Raw genomic sequence first — 18,347 nt, 5'->3', positions numbered from 1 at the left:
CTTCATTTTGGGGTTATTTTAGGTAGCATTTTTGGAGGAGGATACACGACACAACTAACAAGACTGTTGCTACGAGTAGACGTGGTTCAACACCTCTTTTCTCAGACACTCAGCCTCCTAATCCGCAGACATAGGCACCCGGTAGCCATGTTTAGATTGCAAGATCGTGCCCCCAGGGCCATGGTGGGCCAAACCAGAGTGGACACCTGACCCAATCAAGCCTTTGGTTTTGGGGTGAGTGAAAACTAAGTAGTTTCTCTGTGTGGCTGGAATAGCAACACACAAATGCAGGAGCTATGGAGTGGCCATATTCAACATGGAAGCAGGTCTAAAGTGAGAAAAAACAATGAAGCAAACACAAAGATAAATCGAGAGGGTCCTGCCAGCATTCTGGGTCCTGGTTCCCATCTCTTTCTTTTTTTTTTCTTAAAGGTTGGCACCTGAGCTAACAACTGTTGCCAATCTTTCTACTTCCCCTTCTCCTTCTCCTCCCCAAAGCCTCCCAGTACAGAGTTATATATTTTAGTTGTGGGTCCTTCTAGTTGTGCCCATCCCTTTCTGAGGCCCAGATCCTTTCTTGACCTTCAGTTCTAGCAAACCGTATCCTTACAACAATGCCCCCTTTATGCATAAGATAATGTCACTGGGTTTCCGTACTTGCAACTCAAGAGTCTTGATACACATGCCTAAACCTACCTCACTCAGGTGTGCCCCTGAACATACCTGTGCTAGTTTCCTGGGGCTGCCCTAGCAAATACCAGCAATTTGGTGGCTTGAAACAACATTAATGTATTCTCTCACAGTTCTGGAGACTGGCCACACTCCCTCTGAGGGATCTAAAGAAGAATCCTTCCTTATCTTTTCTAGCTTCTGGAGGCTCCAGGCATTCCTTGACTTGTGGCTGCATAGCTCTAATCTCTAACTCCATTGTCATATGGCCTTCTCTGTCTGGATCTTCTCTTCTTCTGTCTCTTATAAGGGCGCTTGTCAGATTTAAGGCCCACCTAGATCATCCAGGATGATCTCATCTCAAGATCCCTAACTTAATTACGTCTACAAAGACTCTTTTTCAAAATAAGGTCACATTCACAGGGTCCGACTATTAGGACATGGACCTCATACCTCATGCAGGCTTCTCACCAGGCCTCAGCCAGTGGAACAGCCTCATAAATTGGTACATGTATGATATACAAAATTCAACTGGATAGCATTTTAAATACCCATAAGAGTTGGGTGTGCTCTGAAAAAATCAGAGAAAGCAAGACTCCAACAGGTTTAAAATTCCTTCATGTCAAAAGGAACAGGCATTTACATATTTTAGGATCCCTATTAAGTCATAAGTGTTTGAATTAAGCGATGTGTGTTACTGGAGCAGAGGAATGTGAGCTACACCAACACACTTTGTTGAGGCTGTTGAGTCATTGACTAAACAATTTTAAAAAGGGTTCCACATGACTGTCAGGCAGTGAGAAATCCATTCTAGATCTCTGCAGCATCAGGACTTATGTTTGCCTGAAGCCACTGGCCTGAGTAGCCTCTGTTAACTGGCATGGTCACTATCCACTCCTGTGGGTAAACATCTTTTAGTAGAAGAAGATTTAGAATTAAGTCTCAAAAACTTCATGAGAATCAAAACTGTAGTATTATCATGAAATTTGTTAAGTAGGATATGTGCATGTTTGGTATTTTATGTTCTTGGAATAGATAAGAGAATTTGACCTATTGGAAGGTCAGCCATGAATCCCCAATTTAAAATGTGTACAATTAATTTAGACTTGTGATTCAAGGACGAAGTCTTACTAGGTCCATTTACCATATTGAAACGATTAAGAGAACTTAAGTTTTGCTTCCTTTGTAAGTTTAATTTATTAGATTCCCTGTAATTATTTAGCATTCGGGAATGTTTTTTGTCATTAATTCAGACAACAAAAATACTTTAAAAGGAAATCAGTTATGTTACGTTTATAAATGCAGTTAAAAAGATTTGAAGATGGTTAATTAACTAAGTTAGAAAATGAAACCAAGTATGATCCAAAGACCTCTTGAAACGGACGCCTCAGATTTGCTAGATGTATAACAAGAAAAATGAGATCTGTGACTTGACTTTAATAACTAAGAGAGAATAAGGATTTGGGATTTGTAACTTTCATATAGTGAAAATTAAAATGTAAAGCCAAAATAAACATCTGCATGGTTCTTTCTGTACCCAAAAAACTACCCTCAAGGATACCAAGAAACGTAACAAATCCATGCCGTCTTTTACCTATTTCTGGCTGGCAATATATTGAATACTTTCTAAGGGCCATCCAAAGTGCATCAACTTCTTAAAAACTTTTCGATCTCCTCATCTTCAGATCATGTGTACAACTGCTCTGTTCCAAACCACCATTTTACTTTATTTGTGTCCGTTACACGGCCTCGATCCTCGCCTTGAGCTGTCGATTTGTGGGGTTGTAGTAAGTCAGGGTGGTGATTAACAAAAGATATTTATTTAATAAAAGTGATAATGCAAAGGAAATGCTCATTTAACCCCCCAAAACTACTAGAATAAACACTTTATATAAAAGTCAAAGTATCATTAACTATGGTTTAATGTTTCTGCTGCTAAGGTAGTTTTGAAATGAACAGCATTACAGTTTTATGAATTTAAATGGAGAGATATTTATAGCAGCTCTGTTCATAATTGCCCCAAATGGGAAACAACCCAAACATCTTTCAATGAGTGAAGAGATATACGGTGGTGGTGCATTTATATAATGGAATACTACTCAGAGATAAAAAAGAACAATTTATTTATACACCCAACACATGACCGGGTGAGTGAAAGAAGCCAGTCTCAAAAAGTCACATACATGATTCTGTGTATATGACATTTTTGAAAGGCTAAGCGGTAGGAGCGGAGCACACGGCAGAGGTTGCCAGGGGCTGGGGACTTGACAACGAAAGGCAGTTATGGGAGTTTTTTGGGTTGGTGGAAATATTCTTGATCCTGATTGTGGTGGTGGATACGCATACCTACACATTGGTTAAAACACACAGAACTTTGCCCAAAATCAAACATGTATTTTACAGTATGTAAATTTAAAATACATAAAGAAACAAATATAAAAAAGTCTAAACAGTAATTCCTTAACTTGCTCTTTTTCTCTAGGTATTTGTTGCTCAGTATTCTGGTGAACAAAGGAATAAATTCTGTTAGCGAATTTCTTAATTTCAAGAGAACCCCATGAACGTAGTATTGTCCAGTCATGTGTTTCTTTTTCAATAAAACAACAAAGAGGTCCTTCCTGAAATCCTGATACTGGGAGATAAGTTTTAACTTGAATTCCTGCAGGAGAGAAAGGTCACGATGTCAGGGTGAGAACACAGTGCCTGCACAGTGAGGCTGAGAGCTGCTGTGAGGGAAGTGCCAGCATCGAAGAGGGCAGAAAGGAGAGCATGATTTTGCTAAGTCAAAGCCAAGTGCAAAAGAGGACAGGTTCAAACTCCTTTGGGTTGGAAGTGAGCAAAGCATTGGTGAGGACAAAATGAGAAGCAATTGATGAACTCTTTTATCAGTTTCTCTTTCTTTCTCCCTAACCAGCCCTTAGTCTGAATAATAAAACTTCTCAGTTCTTTTTTTAAAGATTGGCACCTGAGCTAACATCTGTTGCCAACCTTCTTTTTTTCCTTCTTCTTCCCGCCAAGGCGCCGCAGTAAGTAGTCGTATATTCAAGTTGTAGGTCCTTCTGGCTGTGCTATGTGAGACACCACCCCAGCATGGCCTGATGAATAGTGCCATGTCCACGCCCAGGATCCAAACCAGTGAAACCCTGGGCAGCCGAAGCAGAGCGTGTGAACTTAACCTCTTGGCCATGGGGCCAGCCCCTCAGTTTTTCTTTTAATGGGTCAACATTATGATATTTTCGCATTCAAACCTAAATTCACAGACTTTCTTGAACAACTCTGCTTTCTTCATTTCAAAGGCAAAAACCCTACCTTACTGATCTGGAAAGTGGGGAAATATCTCATTTGTTTTTATTTTTCATTTTATTTTATTTTTTTGAGGAAGATTAGCCAATCCTCCTCTTATTTTTGCTCAGGAAGATTGGCCCTGAGCTAACGTCTGTGCCCATCTTACTCTATTTTATATGTGTGACACCTGCCACAGCATGGCTTGTTGAGTGGTGCGTAGGTCTGTGCCTGGGATCCGAACCAGTGAACCCTGAGCCACCAAAGCAGAGCGCACGAACTTAACTGCTATGCTGCCAGGCCAGCCCCTGTCTCATTTGTTTTTAGACACAAGGTCTATCTATATAGGAAAAGGATTCCATTCTGTCACCATTTAGAGTGCTATTTGTATTAGTTATCTACTGCTGCACAGCAAATGCCCCTGAAATATAGTGGCTTAAAGCAACAATATATTGTTTCCCAAGTTTCTTCTGGCCCCCCTGGGTTCAGACAGCTGGTGGAAATGCTGGGAATGGAAGGTCTAAGATGGCCTCAGTCACATCACTGGGGCCTTGGTCTGGCTGTCAGCTGGGCTTCCTTCTCCATGTGGTCTCTGTGTGTCCCAAGAGATTGAAATGGAATTTACAGTATCTCTTAAGGCCTAGTCTGAGAGGTTGCACAATGTCACTTCTGCTGCATTCTACAGGTGAAAGCAAGCCCAGAGGCAAGGGGTAGAGAAATAGGTCGCATCTCTTAATTTAGGGAGGAGCAGCAAAGGAGTAGGGACACAGGGATACCATTTGTTGGGGGACCATAACTGTCATAGTGCACCACGGTATTGTTAATGATGTTTAAAGCTCATATAAACATTAATTAAATTAGCTCTCAGCTCTGGAACTGTAAACTGGAAGAAATTAGGTTAAAGATATATTGTGGATCAGAAGCTTGCATTCACTCCAGCTTTGATGTAATTAATCTTTATTTTAAAACTCTCAGAAACCACTTATTGATGAGTCAGAGAAATCTGACCCTGTGGTTTTTATGGGGATTTTCACCATCACCTAAGAGAAAAGTAACGTGGAATCCATTAGCTATTTTTAAGTGCACTATTATTATCTGATTGTATGTCAACTCCCCTAGGTTTGTTAATGTCTAAACATTTCACAATGTTGTGGCATTACAAAAGGATCCAGTTCCCAAGAGGATGTGGGCACACCTGAACATGAAGGTGAACCAGAATTGGGATGCTGGTAGGTCCCTGGAGCAGCAGGCACAGAGAAAGGCGTATAACCATTGTGCATGCAGCTCAGACGTGGCCCTCTGCCACCGAAGGCTGCCAAACCTGTCACACTCTGGCAATACACAGGGAAGCTCAGACGGGGACCAGGGCCACGCAGACATCTGACCACCTCTGCAGTCTGTGCTAATTCCAAGAATTCCCTGGGAAGAAAGTGCCTGTAGGTTCAAGACCCAACTCCCTAGCACAGCATTGAAGTTGGGCCTAAATTTACCCTCCTGGGCCTGTCTCCCCTGCTGCCATCCGCCTCCTTTCTCCACAGCCAAGAGCATCAAGTATCACATGGCTAGGCTTTAATCCACGCTGTTCCCCTCTCCTTGCTGCGAAATCTCTTGGAAGTGGAGGTAAATATTATTTCAGCTGTAAAGCTGTGCTCCTCCCCACGCCTCACCAGAACCTCATCCCAACCAGCCAGCACTGGGTGGTCCTGTGGACTTCTGCACTCTCTGTGTTAAAGCCTCTGTAACCGGTTAAAGATGGGCGTTGGGATGTCTGTCTCTCTTCTTCCGGGGTAGAGGATGTCCTCCCTGGGTCCAGCCCTTCCTGAGCTCTGTCTCACTCCTCTCAGTACAGTGAGCAGTTCCTCTTGTAGGTCTCGATATAGTAGGCTTTCTGTAAGCAAGGTTCTCTGTCAACAGCTGGGAGGTGATTTATCCAGCACTTTTGTGATCTATTCAGTTGGCTTTTGAACTGGCTCCACCTCCCTCTTCCTAAAATACCTAAAATTAGGTCTTTGATGGTTTTTTTGAAATGTTAGAGTTGCTATATAACCCAACAATTCCATCCCAGGTATATAGCCAAGAGAATTGAAAACATATGTCCATACAAAAATTTATACATGGATGTTCATAGCAGCATTATTCACAATAGCCAAAAAGTGGAAACAACTCAAATGTCCATCAACTAATGAATGGAGAAATAAAACGTGCTATATTCATACAGTGGAATATTACCTGGCAATAAAAAGGAATGACGTACGGATACATGCTACAACATAGATGAACTTTGAAAACATTATGTTGAGTGAAAGAAGGCAGCTACAAAGGATCACACATTGTATGATTTCATTCACGTGAAATGTCCAAAATAGTCAAGTTTGTAGAGACAGAAAGGAGATTAGATGTTGTCAGAGACTGTGGGAGAGGAGGTATGGGGAGTGACTGCTAATGGGTATAGGTTTCTTTTTACAGAGAGGAACACGTTCTAAAGTCGACTGTGATGATGGACGCACATGCCTGTGAATATACTCCACCAGTGAATTGTACACTATAAGTGGATGAATGGTATGGTATGTGAGTTATTCTCAATAACGAGGTTAAAAATAATTGTTCTTTGAGCACTGTTAAGGGGTATTCTAGTCTTTAGAGGGCTGTTTATGGTAGATCATTTATGTTCTAGGTGCAAAAAAATCCCACTGGGCCCGTTTCTTCAAGCCTCCATCTTCCCCTCTCTGATGGGTGGGTGGGGTTCCGGCCGGCAGAGGGCACCTCCAGGGAAACGGTGCCCGCGAGGCCGGCCTGCAGGCGCGCACGGACCGCCAGGGCGCGTCCCCGGGGCCTGCAGTCCGGGAGAAGGGTGGCACCCGACACTAACGGAGCTGTTTGGTGCCAGGCACCCCCCAGCCTCTCCGGAAGACCCCGAAACCAACCATAACCGGACCCGCGGCCGAGAAAGGGCTTCTCCGAGGGCGCGGGTGGTGGTGGCAGCCCCTGGATCCCGTCCCTGTGGGGTCGCTGCCCACCTCAGGCTGCGGGGGGACAAAGGAGAACCGCGGGCTCCGCCAGGGGCCGGACGGGCGGTGTCCTTGGGTGGGCGCGAGGGAAACCGGGACGTATCAATAGAGGGTGCCGAGTCAGTGGAATCGGTCCTGACTCTCCGAGCGAGGAGACCTGGCTCAGAAACAAAGGGACCGTAGGGGTGGGGAGGTTTGAAAAACGGCAATATTGCACTGCGGAGAAAATCGGAATGTCGGAGCAGAAGGGATTCGAGAGGTCGCGGAGAAAGCAGGAACGAGACTCTCGGCCGAGAGCTAGTGTGGGAGGCCGGGAGCTCAGGGACCACGTGGGACCCCTGCCCGGCAGGGTGGACACCGTGGACAGGGCAGGCTGGGCGCGCGCGAAGAAGCAAAGAGCTTGCAAAGAGTGACAGCGGCGTAGATGCGGCATGCATAAGATGCACGGAAATGGATTAAACACCACCACCGTGTGCTTACGAACCTCTACTCAAATGGAAACCGCGTCCCAGCGCCCCACAGCGTCCTAGTTTTGCCTCTAAACGGTGTGCCAGCTGGAGGAATCTGAGAGACAGGAAAAGGGAGGACGCCTCCCCCGGGGAGCTGGGGGTTGGAAGGAGAGCCCCTGGCAGTCCGTTGTCATTCACCTGGAGGAGACCCTGGAGCTTTGCCTTCGGGGCCAGCTCGGGCCGCCTAGTCACAAGTTGCTCCCTCTCCTGCCCTCCAGCCAAAGTGGCGGGGGTGCGTCAGGAGCTGATGATAGATGCCAGCAAGAGTTGCAGGGGTGAGCAAGAGGGCGGCTGTCCCTCTGAGCCTTCTTTCTTACAACTGTTTTTACTATCACAGTAATTTACGTTCATTATTTAACAATATATAAAATACGTTGTGATAGAATAATGGCCCTCTAATGTCCACCTCCTAATCCGCAGACCCTGTAAATATGTTACAAGGCAAAAAAAAAAGGAGACTTTGTAGATCTTGTTAAGGATCTTGAGATGGATGAGTGTCCTGAATTGTCCAGGTGGGCCGAATGTAATCCCAGTGGTCCTTAGAAGAGGGCGGCGGGAGGGTGAGAATCAGAGAAGAACTATGAGGACAGAAGCAGAGGTCGGAGTGATGCCATTGCTGGCGCTGGAGATGGAGGAAGGGGACTCAAGTCACGGAACGCAAACAGCTTCTAGACGGAAAAGGCAAGGAAACAAATTCTCCCCAAGAGCCTCCAGAAGGATCCCAGTCCAGCGAACACCTTGATTCGGGCCAGTGAGACCCATTTCAGACTTCCGACCTCCACAACTGTAAGATAATAAATTTTTGTTGTTTGAAGCCACTAAGTTTGTGCTGGTTTTTTATATAGCAGAAATAGAAAATGGAAACATGAATACATACATTAAAAAAATAAAGTCAGTCACTTGTAATCCACCTCTCAGAATGAACTCATGGTTTTTAATATCTATCACTTAGCGGTCAAGTGATGACCGGAACTGGTGTGGGGAGGCACACGTACAGGGTGAAGTTCGGTATAGTTGACGCTGGCATGTCCAGATGAAGACACTCCAGTAATTCTGCCACCTAAGTAGGGCTCGAAGCTCACCCAGCACCCACATCTGGGTTTCCAAATACCATTCTCCACTAAAAGGAACCAGGGCTTCAGGTAGAAATGGCTAATTCCAGGGTTCAGGTAGGAACGGTACAAGATGAGCTGGAACACATTCTGTCACACTGTGAGGAAGTGCTCAGAGAATAATAGGAACTTAAAAGGACAAAAGAAAGTTAGCTTGAAGGGGCTCCCATTGGACAAATCTGGGATAATTTGACCAATAATAATGATAGTATTGAATCATAACTATTCTTACTTTATTATAATCATAGTCTAAAGAATTCACAAGCATATACTGATATAATTATAAAAATAAAAAATATAATAATAAAAATAAATAAATAAATAAATGGAGAGAATGGAAAGCTCTTCTTAAATGGAAAACTAAAAAATGTAGAAGGAATAGTAGAATTAGAAAGTGTCATTTGCAATCACCATGGTGAAAATTGTGTCAGGGAGAACCATCAATGGATACTAAAACGGTGGGTGAAAGTTTAATGAGAAACAGGATTTGTAAACGGTCTCAAAGTATCTCCCCAAGGATACCAACTACAAAAGGGGAAAGAGTAACTTTACAGTGGAGGAAGCTGGCAGCCATCTTACCAAGTGATCAGAGTTAACGTCACCAGTCACGGGACAAATTGACAACATGTGCCTGCGATCTGATGCAACAGAAGGCCACAACATCACTTCAGTGCTGCTCATGCCAAAAATGCATGAATTTCACTGTGAGGAAATATCAAGCAAACCAAATGGAGAGATGTTTTACAAAATAACTGGCCGGTACCCTACAAAAATGTCAATGTCATAAACAACAAAGAAAGACTAAGGAATTATTCCTTATTAAAGGCAACTAAAGAGATCTGACAGCTAAATGCAGTCTGGATTCTGTATTGCATCCTGGACCAGGAAAAAACACTTTTTGCCCCTTTTTGTTATAAAGGATGTTAGTCATGCTGCAACATAGATGAACCTTGAGGACATTATGCTAAATGAAATAATCCAGTCAAAAAAGGATAAATATTGTGTGATTCCACTTTTATGAGGTACCTAGAATAGTCAAATTCATAAAGACAGAGTAGACAGTAGTTACCAGGATCTGCGGGGGAATCAGGGAGTTGTTGTTCAATGAGGACAGAGTTTCCATTTGAGACGATGAGAAAGTACTGGAGATGGATCGTAGATGGTATAGGCTGAATGTTTGTGCCTCCCGAAATTCATATACAATATTGAAACCTAATACCCAATGTGATGATATTTGGAGGTGGGGCCTTTGAGGGTGGAGCCCTCAAGAATGACGTTACTGTCCTTATAAAAGAGAGCCCAGGGAGCTCCCTTGCCCCTTCTGTCATGTGAGGACACAGCGAGAAGACTGCTGTCTGTGACAAGGAAGTGGACTCTCGCCAGTCAACTAATCTGCCAGTGCTGTGAGCTTGGACTTCCAGCCTCTAGAACTGGAACATTTCTGTCGTTTATAAGCCACCCAGTCTATAGTATTTTGTTATAGCAGCCCAAACAGCCCAAGACAGTGCTGATGGTTGTGCAACACTGTGAATGTACTTAGTGCCACGAATTGTATACTTCTAAATGATTCAAATGGTAAATTTTATGTTATGTATATTTTACCACAATGGAAAATAATTTTTAAGAACTGCAACTTAAAAAAAAACAAATTAGTAGATGATTGGCAAAATTTGCATAAGGTCTGTAGATTATATAATGATGGTGTGCTCATGGTGTGTTAATTCCCTCATTTTGATAAATGTATTCGGGTTATCTAAGAAAATGTCCTTTCTTAAAAGAAATATATAGTGAAGTATTTAGGGGCAAAGAAGCATCATGTCTGTAATCTACTCTCAAACAGTTTAGAAAAATTAAAATGAATAATTAATACAAATTATTCATATATGGATAGAGAGAAAGAATGGCAAAGCAAAAGGGGCAATATATTAACATTTGTGAATGTGGGTGAAATGTATATAAGTATCCATACTATTGTTGCAACTTTTTTGTAAGTCTAAAATCATTTCAAAATAAGTGCTTTAAAAAATTAGAAGAGGGTCAGCTAACTGGAAGGGAAGGAGACATTGTCTGGAGAAAACAGAATGTAAGCCTGAGGTCCTGATGCAGTGAGCAGTCTGGGCCCTCGTGGCTCTGGGATGCACTAACTCAGGCAGCCCGAGAACAAGGGATGCATGCAGGGTCTCAGCCACACTGACTGGTGAGGAAGAAACAGGTTGGGAGCCCTTGGAATGGAGGCTAGGGCAGCCCCATCCACTTGCGGAGATAGGCCAGTATCCAAGGAGGCACGGTGAGCTTGGGTTTGGTTCAGATGGCCATTCATCCAGGGAATTTCAATGGTGTGGGTGAGGCAGAGAAGACAGGAGGCTGAAGCTCAAAGTCCTGACAGTCCTATTGCTGGAGGTGGAGGGAACAGTGTTTAAGCAGCAACTCATCCTCCTCCAGCTACACAAACAACATGGGAGAATCTCATAGACTTAGTGGTGAGTGAAATAAGTCATAGCCACAAGGTCCATACTGTCGGATTCCATTCATATGAAGTTCAGAAACAGGCAGAACAAATTGACGGTGATAGAAGTCACATTCATGTCCTCGGAGAGTGAGTATTGACTGAGAAGGGGCAGGAGGGAATTCTATGCGGTCTGGGAAATGTTCTATATCTTGATCTGGGTGCTGGTTACAATTATCATGATGTGCACTTGGGCTTTGTGCACTTTTTATTGTATGTGTTAATCCTCCATTTTAAAAGGTTTAGACCGCCCCCACCCCCGCCTTGGCATTGTGCACTGATATTGCATCCACGTAAACAAGGCATTCTCGCAGGTTCAATGGAGATTTGATTTACGTTGTTTGTTATTTCGTTGCTAAGCAGAACAGTCTAAGCTGCACAACCAAGTGACGCCAACTATTAACAGCCAACGTGGGGGATGCGCGAAGCCAAGGATCCAAGAGTGATCAACGTGTGCAATCCCCACTCCCAGCCTCTTTTTGCTCTGGAGGGGTGGGGGCTGGGAGGAGGTGAGGGTGGAGGTGGAGCAGCTCAGACGGAGCAGCAGGCCTGGCCCCTCCCTGGCGTGGGCTGGCTGCAGGGAGCCCTCGGCTGCATCCATCTCCATGGCAACTGCTTCCCGGTACTTGGGCTAAAATGAGGCTCTGTGGGTGTCACGGTGGTGATTGCTAGTCTCACAAGCCATGGAATCAAGTGGCCTGATGAGGAAATTGATGAGTCGCTGCAAAATAGGCTGATGCTTGTTGGGGAGGGCCATTCCTGTTGAAATGGGACAGATTCGAGGCTTGGGGTGAGGCCTCAGAGAGCGTGGCGAAGGTTATCTGAAGGGCAGGGATGGGCAGGGCACCAACAGAAAGACCTAAGGGCCAGCTAAAACTAAAACGATGTGGAAATAAACGAAGACCACTCAAAGGAGAAAAGCACAGGCTATTCAGAGCTTGCTTACAAAAGGAGTCAGCCACTGACAAGTGTTTGGCAGAGACTCAAAGGCAGGAGTGGGAAAGCTTTCTAGTGGTAAAAGAGAAGGCTTCAGATATGCTCTGATCAGAGGCCGTCGGCCTGGGGAAGCTGGAAGAGGGCATCCCGTGTGATTGGTTAGGGCGCACATTTGGCTTTCTCTGGTTGGTTCTAAATTGGAAGCTGGACCAAAAATGAGGGAAGCTGTCAGGTATTGATTAAGCGTTGGCCCTTCTGGGCCAAATGCTGCGGTGGTTGTGATTTGGCTTCCTGGACTGGTTGCTGCAGATTGTGGGTCACAGTTCTATTGTCATAGACGGTCTGGCCACTGTCTGTCTATATATTCAGTCTCTCAATGAATACCCAGAAGTTAGACAGTCAAGAAAGTGGTCTTATTAACAAGAAGGTGAGGCACTGTGCAGTGTAGGGACACAGCTGGGAGGGCCACCCCAGGAGACGAGGGACATGGAGCATCACAGGGAGAAAAGTAAGGGAAGGAGGTGAGGTTAAACTCCCATCTGAACTCAGAAATATGGGAGCAGGGCCACCTCTAATGGGGACTCACGGAGTCTCCTGTGAACCCAGGATGTGTTCCTGGCACAGCCCTGGAGCCAAATGCTGAGTGCGGCCACATCAGAGGCATGGGACCTGGGTAACTCACTGAACCGGAGTGTCCCCTTCAGCTCCTGCCTCACCAGAGTGTTGAGAATTGAATGAGTTAATAAGCATCCAGTTTATTGGACAGTGCCTGGCACTCAGCAAGTGCTCCATCAATATCAGATATTATTTGAGAACTTCTGAGTAACTGGTCAAAACTTTGAATTAAAAATATTGTTAGGATCAATATCAAAACTATGTTGATATACCCTAGATCTAAAGAGTCAGAAACCTGGACTTGGAGCAGGGTGAAGGGTGGCGGGTGGATTGAAGGGGCCAGCAGTAGAAACACATCATCTGTGGGCACCAAGACATATACATTTGATCCAGCCTATATGGCAGCTTCTCCCCAGGGCCAGAGGAGGAAGGGGGGATGGGCCAGGGGGGAGACTGGCAGCTCCCCTGGAACTCTGAGTTTGGAGTGAGGGAAGAACAGTTCTCTAAGGGAAAGGCAGATATTGTTGCCAGGAGAAGGAGGGATAGAGACCTTCACAAACAAGAATAACATGTATATGTATTCATACACTTTAACATTTGTGGTCAAATAGAAGAGTTAAACCTAAGAAGTGTAGAAATTCTAATTAGAATCCAAAGTTACATCTAAGCAATCAGAATGGTAATCATTACATGGGTCCCCCAACTAAGGTTGTGAAGAAGATTCTTTCCCAGTAAAACTAGGCAGTAGCCCCTAATTCAATGGTAACCTTCTTTGGGGATAGGAATCAGGTCTTTGACCTGCCTGTTGGGTTCTAACATAGCATACTCCACAGAACAAATACTTGGTAAATGTTTGATGCTAATGAAGATACACGAGAAGATAACAAAAGAAATTCAGCTTCAGAGCTTAATGGTTTCCATAAATACAGGAGTGAGAGGTGCCAGACAGTCCCTAAAGTTTCCTTTGGGTTCCATATATCTAAGATAAAATCTCTGAGGAAGAGCTTCACTCTCAGGGAACTACGCAATTTCAGGTTAGAAGCCAACATATCAGAAGGAAATATATATTGCAAGAGACTCATCAGTTAGAGAGATGTTCCCTAGGGGCTCAGGGAGCTGCCCCCGAATGTCACCACGTGTGGCAGAGGGGGTTGAAACTGGAGGCATGGCTACAGCCTTTACAACCAGCAAGTCACTGTTGATGTCTGAACTGGTGGTGAGCATGAATGTTCCCTGACTGCTGTATTCGTTTCCTGTGGCTGCCGAAACAAATGACCACAACCTGGGGGGCTTGAAACAACAGAAATTTATTCTCTCACCGTTCTGGAGCCAAGAAGTCTGAAATGAAGGTGTTGGCAGGATCCCATTGCCTACGGGGGTTCTGAGGATGGTCCTTGGCTCTGGCTGCACCATTCCATTCTCGGCCTCTGTCTTCATGTGGCCTTCTCTTCTCTGTGTCTCAAATCTCCCTGGCCCTCACTCTTGTAAGGACGTCTGTCACTTGATTTATGGTCTTCCTGGATAAGGCAGGATGATCTCATCTCAAGATCCTTAACTTAGTTATGTCTGCAAAGACTGTTTTTCCAAATAAGGTAACATTCACAGGTTCCGGGGGTTAGGGCATGGACATATCTTTCAGGGGCCACTATTTAGACTGCTATTTCACATCCCAAAGGCAAGCACGTTAAGAATTTCATGGTTCACTCCTGAAAATGCTTGTCAACTGCCATGGAGCTCCCATGACATTCTGGAGCTGAGCCCGTGAGCTCACATGGGGCAACCCAGAATCCACTCTCAGAGACAGGATTTATTGCCAGCCTGGGGTGATCTGATTTAGCCTGGGAAATCCAACATGGCTTCAAGGAATTCCTGGGCTATAGGATCTTCTAGATGTGGAAGGTGCCATGGCCAATTTAGACGCTTTTCTACTCTCAAGGGTGGATCCCTTGGCTCATTTATCCTTGGGGTCTGTGGACTTGTGTGGTTCAGCATTTTACGGAGTGTATGCTTGGGCACTCCAGCTGTGTGAGACAGCCTTGTAGGGAAGGGTTCAGTGGCCGAGGACATGCAGACACCACTGGTGACCACATTCCCTCTTGTAGCTTCCCAACACATTTTAATAGACTAAAGGCACCCAGAAATCCTATAGTTGAGAAGCCTAGTATTTCCCAAGTTGCCTGCAACCCTTTGCAGTTCATAGATCATACTTTGCTTTGGAAGGGAGACCTACCTTAAAAGAAATGTGTGGACATGCCAACTCCATCTCCTCTGGGTTGGCAGAATGAGAGAATGTCAGATTACTCCCCCCTTCTGATCCTATTTGCAATCCCAGGGCAGGCACCAACTTCTGTCTTTAATGGGCTCCAGGCCTTGCTGGGCACCTGCTCACCTGCTGATGTTTTGCTGCATCCCAGGATTCAACTGTGTTTGCCCAGGACTTACTGACCTTGTTTGACGTTGCAACAGAGAGCTCAGAGTCCTCAGCTGCGCTGAGTCCCCTGCAGCCCTCCCACATTCTGCCCTTTCACAATAGTCACGGAACATGCCTTGTTTGTGGGTGAGCTTTTGTGTACATGGGCACTAAATAAAGTTTCTCCTGTATCTGGCTTCATTGAGCAACGAGGTCAGAAAAGTGGCAACTTGATCTGAATTTATGCGCGGCTCAAGAAGGGGTTCCCAACTTGTCTTTTTCCTCCTTTGGTCTCTTCAGAAGGAACTCTCAAAGCCTAATCTACATGATGCGGATAAACACTTAGGGCGCTGTCACTCAGGAACACCTGGAGGAGTCAACGGTGATTTGTCTTTCTTTTACTTTTTTTTTTTTTGCAAGAATTAGGAGATTAACACAAACAGAACAAGGTTTTATTTCACATGCCGAGACTCAGGCATACCTTCTTGGCAAGCTTTGCTTTTCTCATTATGTCAATCTGTCCCATCACTGGTGATGTTAACTTTGATCATCTAGTCATGTTGATGTCTTCACTGTAAAGCTACTGTTATTCTTTTGGAACTGTTGGAAAATATTCCAATAATATATTAAAATCCTGTTCCTTACTGAAACTTCGCCCAGGCTTAGCTTCCATTGACAACTCCAGCCTGAAGCACTCTTGTGGTTGGCAAATGATTTTCTATTTATATCATTCCTTTTGCATTTATTGGTTGATGTTATACTGCAAAGGAAGAGCTTTTCTTTCTCCTTATTTATTTATGTCACTATGAGCTCATAGATTCCTAGTTTATTCAATAGGTTATAATCTGTTACTGTATTTCTTTTAACGCGCAAATTGTCCCCAATTTGGCCAACGGGAACCCCTTTGAGCTGGTTTCTGTGTCCTTTTAACATGCTCCTGTCAGTCTCTGAGCACTTCCTTTGTTTCTGTCACAAGATGTTCCAGGCTCATCTTATAGTTTCCCTACTCCAGCCCTAAAATCTGACATTTCTTCAAAGAGTCTTGGATCTCTTTTTTCCAAAAATATGAATACTTCAAAAAAAATTCTCACTTTATTGTTTTAGAGCAGTTTAAGTTCACAGCAAAACTGAGAGAAAGTTAGAGTTTCCCATGTACCCCCTACCTCATACATGCATAGCCTCCCCTATTAGCAACATCCCCCAACAGAGGGGTACATTGTTACAACTGATAAACCTACATTGACACATCATAATCACCCAAAGTCCTACTTTACATTAGGGTTCACTCTTGGAGTTGTACCTTCTATGAGTTTGGAAAAATGTATAATGACACGTATCCATCATTATGTTATCACACAGTCTTGGTTCCTTTTAGTGGAGTGTGGTATTAGAACCCAAAATTTGTATGCTCAATGTGCTTACAGCTACTGGGCTATCACTGCATGTAGATTCTCTCAGAGGACAGAACTAGGAAATATATAATATACATATTCCTAGTATGTATACTAGGAATATAGTATATTTTTGATAGCATATATTTGATAGTATATATTTGGAGGTTACAATATATTCTCCTAGTGTATATATCTAAAATATAATACATATTACAACGTAGAGTCACACAGACGCATATATATTTCTACGTAGATTTACATCTTGTTAAAGTGAGTTCATTACAATACCTAAATTTCCATTCCAACATCTTAGGGTTCTTTCTAGCCTTTCTCCCTTCCATGTTAGTATTCCATGTTAGCATGACAAGACTACAGTATCCTCATGGCACAGTAAACACACACACAAATGAGACTGGAACACGTGTTTGCTATATCTTTACATGTCTCTTTTGATAAAAAGAACATTTTTTTCAGATAGAAATTCTGTACCAATTCTAACACTGATAAAAGTGTGATAAATGAAAACATTTCTGTATAATAATCAAAAACAACGAGAACTTTAATATAATGGACATCTATTATTTTCTCCTCCCTTTTCTTGTGGGAAATGTTCTTTCTCCACCTCAATAATGTAGTTCAACAACGGTGTCCATGTTCTTACAGATCTTAGTTCTTTGGCACAATCATTTGGTTCAGGGATGGTCACCTAGCTAGACCAATTAAGTGTCTTTCTCTGGGAATTTTTCACTTGGGACCAGTGATCATCCTCCTCAGCCTGTCTGATGGTGAGGCTGAAGATGTGACCTTGAGAGCTGTCAGTGGCTTTGTCTCCAGCCATGTGGAGCAAGCTGGTCTGACAGCATGAAGCTAACATGCAGAGAGAAGCAGAGCTTAGGGATGGGGGCAGAGAGAAAGACTCTGGTGCTAGCAGTCCCTGAGGCCCAGTACACAACTACCCTTGTCACAGTTTGTTCATGTCAACAGTATATTCCTCCCGTTTGCCTACCAGTTTAGTTGGGTTCCTGTCAATGGCAACCAAGAGAGTTCTGTATCCCAAAGGGCTGTTGTGTTGCGGCACACAGTAGGGACTCAACGAATTTTGGTTTATTACTCTAATATTTAACCTCCAAAGGCCGAATGAAAAAAGGTTGGGGCAATTCTTAATTCTAGAAGTAACTTTCCTTTGAGCATCACTAAGGAAGACACCTAAAGACAAAAGGAGAAAGCCCTCCACCCCCACTCCCTACACATACATTCCTCCAATCCTAACTGGCTGTGCTGCCAGAAGCTTCGCATACCTGTCCTGAAATACGGCCAGCACTTCCCTCAGCAATTCTCAAAGCCTCCCTCTTGGAATCCTACCTCCTTATGCTATACCATATCTGAGACTGGATCTGGTGGTCCTGAACCTCACCCCTGGTCTGAGCTAAGTGAAGAGTGCTCTGCCACAGGCCTTAGGGCGTTGTGAGCTCATGTTGGTGTCGGGTGGGAGGGATGGGGTTTTGGCAATGGCCTCCTTCAAATTCAGTTTCTTGGGAGAGAGTATAAACATATTTAACGAAAGGCTTAAATATGCTCGATTCTCAACGTCAGCCCTTGAAATCAGTGGGTCTCCATTACCGCGTCAAGAATTTGCTTGCTCACCTTGGGTAACAAGTGATATTAGTTAAATCAGTGACATTAGTCTTCAAGGGCTGCCCTCTTTCTGGAGGACTCCATTTTATTATTTTTATTCTAAGTCTCCTTCTGATTGATGAGGCTTGGGGGAGGGGTCTTCCCAATTTCTTCCCTCACACAGAGAAGAGATTGCTAGCATTCTTGAATCTGTTTCTGAGAGTCATCTGCATATCGTTTAAAATACTTTTTATTCAGGTTAGCGACATCTTTGCTTTACTCAGGCAGTCCT

The sequence above is a fragment of the Equus przewalskii genome, chromosome 20 (genome assembly GCF_037783145.1).
Source record: "Equus przewalskii isolate Varuska chromosome 20, EquPr2, whole genome shotgun sequence".
Taxonomy (NCBI): domain Eukaryota; kingdom Metazoa; phylum Chordata; class Mammalia; order Perissodactyla; family Equidae; genus Equus; species Equus przewalskii.
The sequence above is the reverse complement of the archived record's forward strand: the minus strand, read 5'-3'. Positions refer to the sequence as shown.